Source organism: Phodopus roborovskii, unplaced genomic scaffold (assembly GCF_943737965.1).
Source record: "Phodopus roborovskii unplaced genomic scaffold, PHOROB, whole genome shotgun sequence".
Lineage (NCBI taxonomy): Eukaryota > Metazoa > Chordata > Mammalia > Rodentia > Cricetidae > Phodopus > Phodopus roborovskii.
Genome location: NW_026126624.1, coordinates 813,367 through 830,660, shown reverse-complemented (window position 1 = coordinate 830,660; position 17,294 = coordinate 813,367).

Here is a 17,294-nt window from a genome sequence, read left to right as displayed (position 1 = left end):
GCATTTCATGTTTTTGGATTAGGGATGTTTAACTAATCATTAGTGATATATCCTGAGAGGATATATCAAGATACACAGTGGATGCCCCAAACTGCAGGTCATACTGAGCCCTGGATAGACACACTGTGATACTTCAGCAGCCGATCTGATAAAAGAGATGACTTAATGACTAAGGAGCGACTAGCAGACAGTGCATGGATATGCTGGACAAAGGGATCATTCACATTCCAGATGAGACACAGCTGGATGGCGTGAGATCTCATCCTGGAACGAAGAATGGCAGGCAATTTAAAACCTGTGAATTATTTATTTCTGGAATTTTCCATCTAATGTATTCAGACCACAGCTGACCAAGGATAGCTAACACTATTGGGACTGTCTGACACTGGCCACAGCCCAGCCCAGAAAGGCTTGCAGCCTGACCCTGGATGCACTGGTCGGGGTCAACAAGGCAGAGCAGGTCAGAGGGAGCGACTCTGTTCTGTGCAGATCCAGATCTGAATTCAGCTGGTCCTTATAGCTACCTGTGACAAAGGCATATCTGTTGTCCTATATTGTAGAAACAAGACTCAAGAACATTAAAAAAAAAAAGTTAGCCTGTGTTATCCATCTCAGAATGTTAGGACCAAGACTTAGACCCATGATATCCTTGACCTCGTGAGGCTGCTGACTCAGGATAGCTGGGGTTCTAGAATCTCCATCTGTTTTGAAGCAGAATTTGGCATTTCAGGAATAATGTAGTACATCTGGATTTTGGAAAAGCTGACCTACAGGAGAAAGCAATTAAGACACTTGCTTGTGTTTCCGATTCATTCTGCCAAATGTAGGTGCAGTGTGCTCTGTACAGTTAATCATTTTGTAGATGGAGAATCCGCTGTCCTTTCTTTGCTATCCCTGAAGTAGTCTCAGCCATGCAATCCTACCCTGCCCAGTAATTTAGAAGAATAGCAGTAATGACGACAGCCAGAGACAGCCAGATCCTCAGGGAGAGTCCTGGGAGGCAAACTATAATTATCTCAATTAGCCTCTGAGGGGAACGTCATTTTACAACCCATGCTCTGCCACAGAACAGAGTGTTAATAATGTCTCTTTCTGCTAAAGGTGTGGCTTGCAGGCAGAGCGTCCTGGCTAGAACTTACTCAGGGAGCTCTATGTATCTCAGGGTAGTGATGATGATAGAGAGGGGCCCTCCAAATTTCTGAGAGTTTCCATGCTGGAGAAGGAAGTGTTTAGGCTTTTCCATAAATTAATCCCCATTAAGAAGCATGCAGTCTTTGCATATTCTTATGTCTTATGCCTCAAATCAACAGTTGCCAAGTTGTGGCAAATTTCTAAATTTTTTTTTTTTTCTGGAGAGAGTTCTTGATCCCCCTAGGGCTTGGTAAAAGCCTTGATGCTGAGGGTGGTGGGTAGCCTGAATTCCAAATTGACACACAGCAAAATTACAAATACTAAAGGCATGGGCTGAATTTGGGCTTTGCAGTGAAACAGATGTGTGTTTAACTCTAGGCTTGGCCTCCGGTTGATTGTGTTGTTCTGTGTGAGTTACTTAATCATGCATGACACGTGACCCAAAGGATTTGCCAACACTATCTATGTTGAAAGCCCTTACCACAGGTTAGCTAGCTTCCTCCTGCACTAGCCTGTCCCTTAGGGTAACCACAGGTCCCACATGTAGTTTTTGCTTAAGAATGGGCAATACTGTAAAAATGTGTGTGTAACAACAATTAATAAAAAAAGAGACCATGAATTTGAAATAGAGCAAGGAGGGGTGTACTGGAAGGCTTAGAGGGAAGAAAGGGAAGGGGAAAATGATGTAATTATATTTATAATTTCAAAAATAAAAGAAGTTAAAAAATATTAGAAACAAGCAGGACAGATTTTGTCTCAACCACTGTTTGCAATGAAAAGAGGCTCTAGTTGAACTGCGTGTTTGACTCTAATTATAAAGGGAGAAAATGGAGAAACAAAAACGGACTACTAAGTAAGGAAAGTAGGAATAGAAAAGAGTAAGCGGATACCCATACCCATAATCCCAATACCTGGAGTCAGGATAATCGGGAGTTCAAGGCCAGGCTAGGTTGCACTGTCTGTGATGAGGGAAAGAGAAGGGATAGGGGATAGGGAGAGAGGAGCAGTGATATACATACAAATATATTCCTTAATACATAAACACATCCTGCTCAATCTGCTTAATGCTACTTGTATGTCTGTGTTTTCAGGCTGACCATTAGGTATTGAATAACCAGCTGGTGTGTTCTCCTCTGAGAAGACTATTTCTCCTGCTCTCAGCATTTCTTAGTTGCCTGTGGTTCTTTGTGTAGAGTTGAGGCCTCATGGGTTTCCCTCATCCCCTTTACCATGTCTATTGGTGTTGTCCTTGTTCGGCTTGTGTTTAGGCAGTCATGTTGGTGGGACTTAATGGGCTTAGCTTCTGACTGACGTTCCTAGGAGACACAATCTCACAGTAGACCCCCTGATCTTCGGTTCTTAAAACCCCTCCATGCCCTCTTCTACAATGTTTCCTGAGCCTTGGGTGCAGGAGTGTTTTGTAGATGTGTCCTTGGTACTACTGGTTCCACAATTCTGCTTTTGATTGGTTGTGGTTTCCTGTAATGATCTCCATCTGATGCAAAGAGAATTTTCCTTGTTGACTGGTAAGAGCTACACTTTTTGTTGTTGTTGTTTTGGTTTTGTGGTTTTTGTTTTTGTTTTGAGATGGGGTTTCTCTGTGTTGTTCTGGCTGTTCTGGAACTCACTCGGTAGACCAAGCTGGCCTCAAACTCAGAGATCCACCTGCCTCTGCCTCTGCCTTCAGAGTGCTGGAGTTAAAGGTGTGCTCCACCACCGCCCAGCATAAGAACTATACTTACCAATGGGTATAGTGTCCTACTTTTAAAAAATCATGTCAAATGCTTCTGTGTGGTCAAAGGCTCAGCTCCTGACCTATAAAATAGAGATGAGTGGTTTTCTCTTAGTTACACATCTTCTGTGACTGGGACTATAACCACTGTGCCATTGTGTACCACTGGAATTTGCCTTGCACTTTAGTAGCCATACTTCTTAAGTTGTGCAAATATTGATGGCATATTGAGTGAAAAAACAAATGGACAAAACATTCCAAATTCTCAAATGTAGAAGCAACAGAAGGCAGTTCTTCCAATTACCACAGAAGGGGAAGGGGCAAGAGTATCTTCAAAGAGTGAGCCACCTGTGCAAGGCAGAGTTGAGTTGAGAAGCACAGCAGCCAGTGGTGGTATGCCAGGGCTCACAGAAATGGCTCAGCTTCATCTTGACTTAAGGTCAGAGAGTTCAAACCCACTATTACCCTCTCAAGGCTAAACAACAGGATATTTGGCCTAGGAAGTAACTAACGGATGTCTTACCTTGACAGCAGGATATTTAACTTGAGGTGTAGCTATTGTGTATCTTGCCTTGACAAGGGGATACTTAGTTTAAGGTGTGTTTACTTGATGTTTTGGGTATTGAGAAGACTTGTTTTTTCTTTGCATCTTGGTAAGGAAGTCTTTTTGCCTTCTCCCACTTTTGATTGGGGGTATATAAAGACTGTGTGTAATAAACTTGGGACTTTTCTTTTCTCCAGAGTTCTCTCTCTCTCTCTCTCTCTCTCTCTCTCTCTCTCTCTCTCTCTCTCTCTCTCTCTCTCTCTCTCTCTCTCCTGTCTTTTGTCTATCCCTTTCCTCAGTCCATACCCTGCCTCAGGAATGGAACAGGCAAGTCAGCTGGACCCCAAAAAAGCCCCCCAAACAATGTGGGCCACAACAGTGACACATGCCTTTAATCCCAGCGCGGGGAGGCAGAGGCAGTCAGATTTCTGTGAGTTCGAGGCCAGCCGTGTCTACAAAGTGAGTTCCAGGACAGCCAGGACAGTTACACAGAGAAACCCTGTCTTGAAAAACAAACAAAGCCTGTGACTGGGCCCATGAATTTACTGAGATGTGACTGAGATGAATTTACATCTTGGGCAATATGAGAGTTGGAGCTACAAGGTCAATTTTTCTTACTGAGGTGGCATACTTAGCATGATTTAGGATCACTGGGATAGAGAGGGTGGTGGGGCTATTAGGAAGGGTCCTAAGGCAGTGCCAAGCACAAAGCAAGGACAAGATTTCTGGTCTAGTTACCACTGATAGAGTTAGAGTCAGACTAAAGGGGCCACGTGGAAGAAGTCCTAACATCTAGCTAGTCAAGAAAACCCTCAAGATAATTAGAAAAATGTTGGTAACTTCCACATGATCAGTTACGTGATCAGACAATATTGAGAAGACTCTCCTTACCTCAAATAATAAACGCATGAAGAGGTTCTAAAAGTAATCAGCTTAAAATTAGAAAATGAGATATCACAGTGGTATCTATTAGAAAGGCATACAATGCCAAATAAGATCATCATGGAGAACAAGCACCATCTGTGGTCCTGTTTATACTCTAACAAATGAAGCTTGCCTGAAAATCAGAGGGTGGAGCTAGCCACTAGCTAAGCATAGAGGTCTGGAGGTCTGTACAGACAGACAGGAAGTGAGATGGCTGGGCAGAGAGAGGAAGAATATAGGTGGGGGAGGAACAGGAATTCTGTCTCTTTGAAAGTCTGAGGATTTCATAGAGGTAAAAGCTAGTGGTTGGCTGCTCTGTTTCTCTGATCTTTCAGCTTTCACACCCTAATATTTGACTCTGGGTTTTATTATTAAGACCAATTAGAACTCATACTACAAGCATCTGTGCCCTGAGATACGTCCTGACCTATGATGAGGTTAGTTATGCCAATGAACTCACTATAAGTTCAACATATAGTGTGTTGGAAATGTCTTTAATCACCTGACTTATATAACCACTGCAGCTTAGCCTAGCTCATCCTAAGTGTGCTCAGAGCCTCTCGTTACTGTATTGTTGGGCCTAATCACCTAGTGCAAAGTCCATTTTATAACAATCATAATGGCTGTGTCTTTGTTTCTGAACTCTCATCAATTTGAAAGAGACTATGTCAGAAACTGTCTATATAAATATACAGGGGCTTTAGTTTCATTTCTGGTGCTGTGATAAAATACATTGTCAAAAGAAATTTAGGAGAGGACCAGGTTCATTCAGTTCACAATTCTAGGTTACAATCCATTATTATGGGGAGGTCCAGGCAGGAACTTAAGGCATTGCATCCATAACCAAGAGCAGAGAGAGAATAAATGAGTCCTTTCTTTCTTGCTTGCTTTCAGGTACCTGTCTTTATTCTTATATAGTGTAGGGCCTAGCATATGCCTGGGGAATGGTGCCATCCATAATGGGCTGGGTCTTTCTACATCAGTTAACCATTAAGACAGCCTCCTACCAACATGTCTTTGACACATCCATATGTCAACCTGATCTAGAGAATTCCTCATTAAGACTCTCATCCCAGATGTTAAGTTAATTAAAAGTAACTAGCACAAGGAAAAGCCAGTGTGTACCTGGGCATCTGGACAGAGAGGTGGGTGGTCATCTTCATGGTGGATTCTTTTGAGGGGCCAGACCAGATCATCTAGAGCAATGTATCCAGGTATTAAGGGCAGAGTGAAAACTGTGGGATGCACAACAAATCATTAATAGCATATCTATACATCAATAGTACACTAAGACAAAATAATACAGCGCTGGAGCAAGCAGGATGAAATAGCCCTTCATAGGAAAGAGAGCTGGGGAGTGATGTTAGAGTAAATGAGAGGCACAGAGCCTGTATGGTTACATTTTGGGGAGTGAGACTGTGAGGATTTCATGCCTAATCACCTTCTGTTAAAATGCCCAAGGCCAGCACTCTGAGGCGAGGGAACCCCTTTTGTCTTCTTGTTTATATAGTTACTTTCTGGAGGTCTGACAGAAGGCTACATATGCTTACATATTTTATATGGGTGGATGTTTTGCCTGCAAGTATGTCTATGCATTGCATGAATTCAGTGCCTGCACAGGCCAGAGGGAGCACTGGACTCCTGGGAGGAGTTACAGTTGTGAGTTGCTATGTGTGTGCTGGGAATTGAACCCCGGTCCTCTGGAAAAACAGCCAGGGCTCTCATCCTCTTGAGACATCTCTCTGGTCCCATGCCTATATATTTTTAAGAAGTGAATTTTAGTAATAATCTCCTATAGTGCTGATGAGGTTTTCAGAGCTCACTCCATGGCGTTGGCTGGGTAGGACTGCCTCCTACGGAAATGAGTTAGCTGGAGTATTTTTAGAGCATGAGGAAGACCGAGGCCCAGGTGGCTGAAGTGACTGGGAAGTTGCAGCCCTGTGGCTCAGACCTGTGTGCCCTGGTCCTGTCTAGAGTCTCTGGTCCCTAGGAGCATCACTACAAGTGGGAAGTGAGTGCTTCTACGAGGACATTGGAGTGAGATGTTACTGAGATTGGGCCACGTGCACTTTTTTGTTTTCATTGTTTTTGTTCGCTTTAGGTATTGTTTTTGTTGCTGGAGAAATTTTGCTATCTGTGCTAAATCCCAAGTCAGTGGTTAGCTAACAAATGGTTTCATCACAATTGTTAGGAGTTATTTTTAATTTATAAGCATCCTTATACATTTTCATTTTAAAAAAATGCCCCAGGGTAACTCTCCTTTATTCTTTACCTGCCAATAATCATGTACTTAGAGTTTTCAGAAGACTTTTCTAGATCCACCCCCCCCCCAAGAAACTGAAAGTTCAATTTCTTTCTGGAGTAAGGGAAAGTGGATGCATCCATAGCTGAGCTGGGATCCTGGTGATGGCAACTGGGGAAGATGGGTCCAGTTTGGCCAACTCAGAGCATGTGTCTCTTGTGGGTGGGTGCGGGGGTCAGAAATAGCTCACTCTGCCTCCACAAAGGGTTGTTCCATGTTTAGACACAGCTGGACTCTCCAGGCCGGAAGCTGAAGTCCCTGGAGGGACAGTGCTCTTAATACTGCAGACATATGTGAAATCTGAACAGCTGGGCAGGCTCTAAGTTTGCTTGAGAATTTTCTTCCTCAGTGGAGCTCAGCTTCTAGGACAGTCCCATCAAGGACAGATTCCTGCTTGTTCTCTAACTCATTCCCAAGGGACTTCTCTTGTAGTGCTGATGGGTGTTCTTGGTAGTGGGACAACAGATTTGCTCAAGGTTGCCTGGGTTTGAAAGGAACGGAACCAGAATAAACCACCTGTTCTTAGTTCATGAATAAACATACAGAACCTCCTGTTCCTGATAATTTGATGTTTGTTGGCTGCAGGAAACATCTCTGATGTGTGGGTTATGATTGTAACAGAAGTTAAAGACTAGTCCAAACGCCTTTCTCCAGCTCACAGATATCCCCAAACCTCCTTCCTTTGCCACTAGGCAGGCATGATGGATTAGGCTCAGTGACACCTTTTTTTTTTTTTTTTAATGTAAATAACTTTCTTTTTATTTAGTTTACATACTAACTGAGGTTTCCCCTCCCTCCTCTCCTCCCAGTTCCCCTCCTTCCCATCTACCCACTCTCCTTTCAGTCCTCCCCCATCTCCATTCAGAAAGGGGAAAGTCTCCCTCCCATGGGCAGGCTCAGAGACACTTGAGTGATTTGGTGGTTGGCGACCATGATGATTAATCCTGGCTATCAAGTTGACTAGATCTGGACTGAGCTAAGAACATCTGGGCAGAGCTAAGACACACCCTACATGCGATAATTCAGATATAAGCACATCCAAGCTTTTGCTTTTGCCTTGCCCTGCTTGCCTTTATAATGAAGGGGCCAGACCCTCACCCAGCCCCCTGCTTCAGCAGCTATGACAGACTGCAGAAAAGACATGAAGGCCTCTGACTCAGTACATGTCTGACCTTGGTTACCCTCCACATGGCAAGAAACCAATCAGATGTTAGCTGGTGGAACTCTGAATGTGCTTTACAGCCCTGGGAATGCTTTATGGTAAATGTGGTGTAACAGTGACATACAGAGCATAGCAATTGCCCTGGGAGGGCCTATAGGCCATAACAACCAGTTGACCAATCAACACAAGACAGGTTGCCCAATACCAGAAGTGCGTCAATCCTGAGACTGTTGCATACCCTCCCCTTATGCTGCCCAATAAACTCCTGCCTTGAGGTTCCTCTGGGTCCTTCTCACACCATCCTAGGTGATGAATGGACAAAGGGCCCAAGTTAATGCAGTTAAACTCGTTAAACAACAATAAAAGACTCATTGCTTTTGCATCAGAACAGGTCTCTTGGTGATTTCGGGGTTCAGAATTTGGGCACAACGATGTCTGGTTGGCAAGTTCATCTTCTCTGCTTGCAGGGTCCAACACTTTTCACTCCTGCTGCCACAGTGGCTGCTGCCACCATCCTTCACTAGCATCGGAGCCTAGCTGTGTTGACTTTCCCACATGAACTGAAGACCTGTGGCTCTCCAGGAGTCAGACAGGCCTTTGGTGCCAGATTTGGACTGCTGAGGCACCCAGCTTAGTGGACGGAGCACCTGTTGGTTCTTGTGCTCTCCAGTGAGAAGATGGCATTGCTGTGTCATACCTTGCATGAAAATATACTTATGCAGCACAGTGTGATGTGTAATGAGTAAATACAATGAAAACTTAAAAAGAAAATGACCAAGAATTTCAAAGTGGTAGCCACAGAACATCAACCCCTAAATATGGGGTCCCACATGATTGCGTTTTCACGTATCTATGAAGCCCTGCCTTATCATGGCTCTGAGACCTGTGGCCTTCAGCCTCACCTTTCCAACTTCATTTCCTTATCAGCAGGTGAGCATACAAATCCAGGCTTCCAAGATGGTGGCAAAGATACAAGGCAGTGATATGGCTAGAGAGAGATGATGGCCTTGTTTCCAGTCCTGACATCATGCATTGTATTCTTTCCACATTTTGTTTGTAGCTGGTATGCCTGCCCCTCCTGGCGGGTTCTGAGCCTTATGGTGAGCAGAGCTGACTGAAGGCTCAGGGGCCTGGCAGGATCTTCGCATTACAGACACTACCATTCCCACTTCTCCATTTCCTTTGACAAAGAATGACACACAGCTCAAAGGGCAGTCCAGTTGGTGGGCCAGTCTTGGAGAAGCATTGATTAGAGCACATTGGGTACCTCCTCCCTTTCATTGCCTTCAGGAAAGTGGTTCTGCACTACAAGGGAGGCTCCAAGAAGCCACAGCCATCACTGATGCCCCATCACAACTGAACAGTAGTACCTCAGACTGTCTATGAGGAAATACCCAGTTCTTCACAGTTTCTCAAGTTGCATTGAACATCACCATAAGCAGCTCAAGCCATGTGGCTCAAACCACACAGCTGGGGTGTTACCCTTCCTGAGACATGACCATCCCCTTTGTTGGGTGAAAAAAAACAAAAAACAAAACAAAAAACTGACCCAGAGAGGTGAGAGGGCCTTCCTGGAGAAATGCAATGAGACCTACTGTCTGTCTTAACCACCTCCATTTGTAAAGTGTAATCTTCAAACAGAAATAAGAGCCTCTTACGAGCTGGATAGATGACTCGGCCATTGTATGAGGACCCAAGTTTGATTCCCAGAACCCATGTAAAAGAAATCTGAGTGTAGGCTTCTGAAATGGCTCAGCTGGTAAGGATGCCTGTCATCAAGTCCAACTGCCCAGTTCAATTCCCAGAACCCACAGGGTGAAGGAGGGACCAGATTCTCACGTGTTGTCCCTGACTTTCACACATACACAGTGGCAGGCTTGTGTGTGTGTGTGTGTGATGCCCATAGACACAAATGAACGCATCAATGAATACATAAATAAATGAGTCAGTTAGTTAATGAGTGAACTAAAAACTGGATATGATGAGGTAAAAGTATATTTCCAAAGCTTAGGAAGCAGAAGTAGGAGGATCCCTCAGGTTTGACGCTCTACAGTCAAGCTAAATCTGCAATTCCAGGCAAACATGTCTCAAAAAAACAAAACAAAAACCAAGAAACCCAACAACAACAGGGAAGATGAGATGCACTGAATTTGATCAAAGTATACTATGTGCATGCATGACAGGGTCAAAGAATAAATAAAAATATTAAAAAAAAAACAAAAACAAAACCAAGTTGGATGGCACCCACAGTTAACTTCTGGCCTCCACAGGCACTCGCACGCATGTGCACACACACACACACACACACACACACACACACACGGACAGACACAGTCACACAGAAATGAATCTTACGTGTGTCCTTAGTACAGTGGCTTGACCATCTCCATTATTCATAAAAGCTGTCAATACCTAGAAGCCCTCACCTTCCTGCTGTGATGCCTGAACAGAATTGGAAAATGGGGGCCAGATGCCCTGCTCATTGCCCCAGTGCTCATTCACATCCAGCTGTCAGTCTCTTCTGTGTGCTAACTGGGTCCCCAGTCTGTCCCAATGACAGTACCACACCTCTGCAGGTGACCATAAGCACAGGACTGTGGAACAACAGGCCCAGCGAGTACAGTAGCCAACAGCAGAGACTATCTTGGCAGCTGTGAGAAGCGCTTCTGGCATGGAGCTTCCAACCCAGCCTTTCGGAGTAGAAGGACGTTCCCATGCTTCTTGTGACAGATGTGGCCCTAGCTTTGATCCCTCTTTCCAAAAAAAGTTTCATGCTCCTTTCTTCAAGCCCTTTGTTCCCAGCATAGCTCCGTGAGGAATCTGATGAAAGGCTGTGGGAAGCTATGTGGATATAATCCCTGGTTGGGAAGCAGCTGCCCCTCCAGCTGGGCCCAGGTGGTGAGGATACAAGATGTGGCTGGGCTCCACAAAGCCCGGCTCTGTGGGCTGCCATCAGCTCCCGCCCTCAACTCCCAGAAGAGGGAGAGCATGCCGGGTGCACCACCTCCCTTCTCAGGGTGTTTTTGATAATGTAGAGCAGCCAGCACAGGGCAGTGAGACCTTGCAAAGCACACAGCACCACTTGGGTCCTCCCCTGCAGGGCTATTCCTCTGCCCTGTTGGGTGCAGGGTTATTCTTCTCCCAGCCGGGTTCCCTAGTGCGTGTGAATTATGGAGAGCCTCATTGCTGCATGTATAACAAGCTTCTGTGTGATGGTCAGCCAGGTTGCTGGCCCTACCTTGCATAGGCCCAAGTCTACAAAGTTCCCCAACCATTACTGACTGAATGGCACTGAGAAAATACTTAGCCCTCTAAACCATTTCCTCAGGTGAAAGAGGCCTGCGAGTCACCAGGAACAGATGGGCATTGGAAGTTTCTTTTTCTTTTCCTGTGTCTGTTTCCTTTTCTTAAAATTAGCTCGCTGTTTCCCTGTATTTCCAGGGAAAATTGTATTTCTGTATTTTCACGGAACTGTGTTTCCATTCTAGTAGTATCAACTGTGAGCTCTGAACAAGATCCTTAAGTGAGCACAGGACCAAAGACTTGTGTATCAGTCACACCTTCAGTCCAGCCGCTTGGACTCAGACACACAGCAACCTTCAGCTTTACTGTCCAAACTGAAAGGACTCCGTGCTGGGGTTCAGGCAGCTGGGTGTGGTGTTCAGTGGATACTGGGAGGAATATGTTTTTCTTGGTTATATCTCTGGTGTTGGCTTTGTTCTATAACACAGAGTACTTATAGAAGCTCCAAAATCACAGATCTGGCAGGAGACACTCCTGGTGCAATCTGGATTGCTCCCCATAGCTACAGCCCATGATCCAATGGTACATATGATGGCAACACCGAGTCTCAACTCATGTGGCCTTGTCTTCTGGCACCGCTGTCTCCCTACCTCCCAAGCAAGGGGTTCTTGCTCCCTTGTGGTATCCACTGCATATCTGTGTTCAAATGGAGCACTGGGTGAGGGTGAGCTAGCATGCATGTTATGTATAATGGGTCACGTGTGAGATGCTGCACTCATCTGAGGGGACACACCAGTTAGTAGATATAAAACGCCCCGAGAACTTGAGAGGCACTATTGCACAGAAAAACAAAACACCTTTCTTCTGTGGTATGAGGAACCATGTGCTGGCCAATTGCTTCCTACAGAGCTACACCAGCTCACCTTCTCTGTTATGAACAAGGCCCCTGGCATGATCACTTTGGAATGGATCCTGGAAATGACATAGCTGGCTATATAGCTGAGATTTGCCCCTAAGAAGGGAGGAATCCCACAAGCTCTTTCCCCATGAGCCACACTCAGCTTCCTCCCTCTGTTCTTGATGGCCCTGTTGTCCAAATGTTGCTCCTTCACTGCCTCATCAATGAGACTCCATGACACTGCTTCTTGGACAAAGCCATGGGGTTGTATTAGCCTCTGAGAGTAAAGTGTAGGGTTACTTCTGTCAGCGTAGTGGAGCATGAGCTTATCTCCTTGAGAGCTTCCTCAACAGGTGGTGTCTCTAGGAGGCCAGCACACAGGTTTTCTCATAGCAGGCTTCCAAGTTAGGGGTTCTAGAGACTCATTCTTTGTCCTAAGATGTGACAGTTAATTTTGATTCTCAACTTGGTTGGTTTCATACACATCCAGGAAATAGTGTAAGACTCAACCTCTATGTGGTAGTATACACCTTTAATCCAAGCATTTGGCAGGCAGAGGTAGGGGGATTTCAGAGTTTGAGGCTGGTCTACAGCATGAGTTCTAGGATAACCAGGACTACACAGAGAACTGTCTTGAAAAACCAAACCAAACCAAACAAAACAAAACCAAGAAAAGCCAGAGGGGATGGAGGACACCAGGGAATCAAAGCTTTCTAAATACAACAGGACTGGAACACATATGAACTCTGAGAGTATAGCAGCATGCACTGGGCCTAAGTGGGTCTGGACTAGAAGTGGCGAAGTGGATATAAACCCCTGTCCCTAACTCAGGAGCTAGCTCCAATTGATAGCCATTTTCAAGTAAATAATTAACTTTTTTCTCGAAGAAAATTTCACTGGGAAAATAAGCCACTCTTAAGGGTAGGCCCTATGCCCCAAAGCAGATGATCATCAGAAAACAAACTCCACAGCATCACTGGAGGTTCTTTGTCTCATATTGTTAAGTCAGGACAATTCTTTTTCTACTGTACAAGTCCTTTGCATATATATTACAGCTTCCAGTTTAGGGTTTTTATGGGATTCTTGTGTGTGAATGTGTCTTTACATCCTACATCTACATACATTTCTTATATTTCTTGTGCTTTTTGGGGGGGGCTCTTTTTCTTGTTTGGTTGTTTCATCCTATTCCAATTTATTTGTTTTTGATATATCTCATTATTATTCCTTGGGTGCCTATTTATTTTCCAATGAGAGAAAGAAGAAGCATGGATCTGGATGGGAGGAGAGGTGGGAAGGAACTGGGAGGAGCAAGGGGAGGGGAAACTGTGGTGGTTTGAAAGAAAATGCCTCCAAAGGGAGTGGTAGAAGGTGTGGTCTTGTTGGAGGCAGGCTTGGAGGTCTCCTACATGCTCAAGCTATACCCAGTGAGTCAGACCACTTCCTGTTGTCTGTAGATCAAGATGAATTATCTCTCAGCTCCTTTTCCACCACCATGCTTGCCTGCATGTCCCTCCCACCATTATGATGATGGACTAAACCTCTGAAATTATAAGCCGCCCAATTAAATGTTTTCCTATATTAAAGTTGTTGTGGCCATGGTGTTTCTTCACAGCAATAGATACTCTAACTAAGTTGAAACCATAATCAGAATCTATTGTATGAAAAAACTATTGTCAATAATAATAATTTAAAAAAAGACATACCCAGGGCATTAGTCAGACACACCTTTATATGTGTCTGTGAGGATGCTTGCAAAGATTAGCTGAATGGGAAAGATATTCCTGAACCTGGGGTGGCACTGTTCTATGGGCTGGGGTGTCAGACTGAATAGATAAGAGAAAAACGTCAGCCAAGCATCAGTGTTCTTCCTCTGACCTTTGTGCCTTCCACAGTGGATGGCATTCTCAACTTGAGTTTCTTCATACTTAAGTTTCTTGTCAGGTGTTCTGCCAGTGATGAGAAAAGGAAATATTACAGGACAGCAGCTTGAGATCCTGTGGTCTTGGCAAAGGCAGACCTGGGTTCAAATCCTACTATCATCACTTCTTATTCATATCTATGTCTACTCATTTTTTTCCTGTACTGTAAGATGTGCACGGACACTCATGAGGATGGGTCAGATGTTCATGGACACTCATGAGAACAGATCAGATGTAGATGGACATTTGTGAGGATGGGGAAGTTGGGAAGGAGCTGGCGTTTTGTGGATCAGGTCTCAGCTTCTCAGAATGCAGTAAGATTAACACTGGTGGGGAGTTGATTATAAATGCAGATTCTCAGACCTTAGCCCCAGCTTTCTGAGACAGAATCATTTTACATGATTCCCAAGCAATTTGTGTTCAGATTGGTGTCAGGGAAAGTGCTAATACAGGGGATCTCTTTGAAGAATTAATCTGCATTTTGGGATCTAGCATAGAGGTTCCTATTTAAAGACTTCTGAGCTCAGAGTGGTGGAGTGAGCCTACAATTGCTGGGGAGGTTGAGGCAGCAGGGCCATGAGTTAGAGTTTGGTAGCAATTTCCAAGTCAGTCTGGGTTATACAGTGAAATACTGTCTCAAAAACTATGATATGGAATATGGGACAGTATAATATAAAATAGTATGTCCTGACAGTGACAGCTTTGGAGTGTTTGTTTAGGCTGCAAGTGAGTCTCACTCTTTGCCTGGGTTCGTAGGGGCCTCCCAACCCCTATTCTTATATGGAACCCACCCCACTCCTGATCTCTGTGCACAGAAAGTTCAATTTCAGGGCTGCTCATCTCAGTAGGAAGGTCAAAACCAATTCTAATGCAGGTAAGCAAGAGCTTTGAGCTTTCAGGGAACATTTGAAGTCAGGTATTTTACATGCTGGATGTTTCTTTCAGCCCTCAAAACAAAGTGGCTTCTTGGCTAGGGACGGGTTAGTTGATAGAGGGTTTGCTTAGCATGCATGAAGCTGAGTTCAAACCCAGCATTGAACACACCAGGTTTAAATGTACACTCTTGTCATCCCAGCACTTAGGAGGAGGGTCAGAACATCAAGGTCATCCTTGGCTACATAGGAAGTTTGAGACCAGCCTAGGAGATATCACATTTAAAAAGTTGCTCGGTTCCTTCTTTTCTGTTTCCCTTCCTTCCTTCTTCCTCTCCCCCCTCTGTATTCTTGTTTGAATGTGTGTACACATATATTCGTATGTTTGCTCATGAGTGGAGAAACCCAAGGTTGATGTCAGATGTCTTTTTCTATCATTTTCTACCTCATTCATTGCGATAAGATCTCTCCATTGATCTTAGAATTTGATGATATAACTAGTCTGCTAGGAAGCTTGTTATAGGAGTCCCCAAATGCCCATTCAAACACTGGAATTATAAGCAGGAATTATAAGCCCACCATCATTCATCTGGGGGCCTGAACTCCAATCTTCATGATTACCGGTTGTGTAGCAAGGACTTTGTCACTGAACCACCTCTCTAGTTCTCTCTTAAAGCTTTTATTTTACTCCTTGTCTTTAGCAGGAGTCATGCCAGCCAGAGTCCTTGTACTTGATCTTATGGCTTTGGCACCAGAGATCTACCAAGAGAGTAGAGCCAGCAAGTAGCCAGGAAACTCATATTTTCAGTCAACTACCCTTTGCCCATTGTTTCTCTTTTTCACCTGTCCATTATTATTTAATTATTCAAATATGTGTTAGGCAGTTATTATATGCTTGACTATTCTAAGGTTGCTACAAAATCCCCTTCTACAGAGGGTTCCCCAACAGGAAAGTAGAGCTTTTCCACCTAAGACTGTACCAGAACCCTTTGGGGGGGCTCCAGGCACTCAAGAGTTGAGGGGCCTCTCCCCTGGGTCTTCTAAGTAGTGTTGGGCCTCCCAGGTGCTACTGCCCCAGGACCCACTTTGAGAACCATTGGCACAAACTCAAGAAAGACACTGTTAGATGTGTGAGTACAGTCCAGGGAGGCAGTGCAGAGGCAGGACCATCCATTTCTGATGGCTCATTTCCACAAAGAAGGATGCTCCAGGGGAGGCTTTCCATGAGCTTAGAAATTCAGTGGAAGGAGAGGGAGGAAGAAGTTCCTGGAGGGAAAAGCTGTGTGAAGAATTAGAGGCAGGAAGACACATGGCTGCTGAATTGGAGTTGAGTGTAATTACTATATTAGTTACTTTCCTGTTGTTGTGATAAAATGTCTCTGTAAATATAGGATTAGAGGAGAAAGGGTCTATTTTGTGTTATGGTTCTAGAGGGATAGAATCCAAACCATGGCTGGGAAGGCATGACAATAGTCAGGAGAGAGAGAGAGAGAGAGAGAGAGAGAGAGAGAGAGAGAGAGAGAGAGGGAGGGAGGGAGGGAGGGAGGGAGGGAGGGAGGGAGGGAGGGAGGGAGGGAGAGAGAGAGAGAGAGAGAGAGAGAGAGAGAGAGAGAGAGAGAGAGAAACAGGAAGTTGGGTGAGGGTATAAACCTTTAAAGCACTTTCTTCAGCAAGGATTTACCTCTTAATGGTTCCTTCCCCTCCCCAACAGCACCACCAACTAGGGACCAAGTGTTCAAATGCATGAGCCCACAGGGGACATTTGTCATCCAAACCTTTACAGTTGCCTAAAAGAGAAGAGCAAACAAGTGGTTTAAAGTCAGCAAAAACTGATTTCTCTTTCCTAAAGAAATCTCAAAGCAAGCATTCTGTGTAGTCATACGGCTGCTTTGTCCTGCTCATTTGCCATGTCCGCAAAGTGATTTCCAGCCTCAGTCTCAACACATTTGCTGCTGGAGTTCCATCAGGTTGCCCCTATTTCAGAAAATAAAGGGCAGAAGTACAGGGAAATGGTTATTCCTTCTAGCTAAATCAGCACTCCCGGAGGAGACTTGTCCAAAGCCTCACCCAGTAATGTCTGCTCAGACTCATGACTAAAGAAGAGGTCTTCTGGCTGATCCCTGCAGCTTCGTAATTCAAGAGAATGGATGTTTGGTAGACTGCTGTGGTACACTTGGAGGGACATCAAGTTCTTGGCATTTCCAGAACCTAAGGTGCCAGGGGGCATGTGGCAGAAGGAACTTGGTGCCAGTAAAAAGGCCTGAACCTCAGGATAGAAGTGGGAAGGTGCCAGCTGAGTCACGCTGGGCACCTGCCTGGCACTGGGGTGCCACAGGTCTTCATCCTCTCACGGTCTTCTTTCTTTCTTTCTCTGCTTTGCTTTCTCTCTTCTTCCCTTTCCTGCTCTCACCTTGCAGGGTATGTGGGCTTGGGGTAAGGCAGAAGGCATCTAGTGAGGGGTGGGCAGGAGCCCAACCTGGCCTGAGTAAGGGTGAGCTTGAGGGTGGCAGGGAATGACAGGGAGAGTTATCACTGGGAGACCAGTTGGAGGAAAGGGGCATCATGGC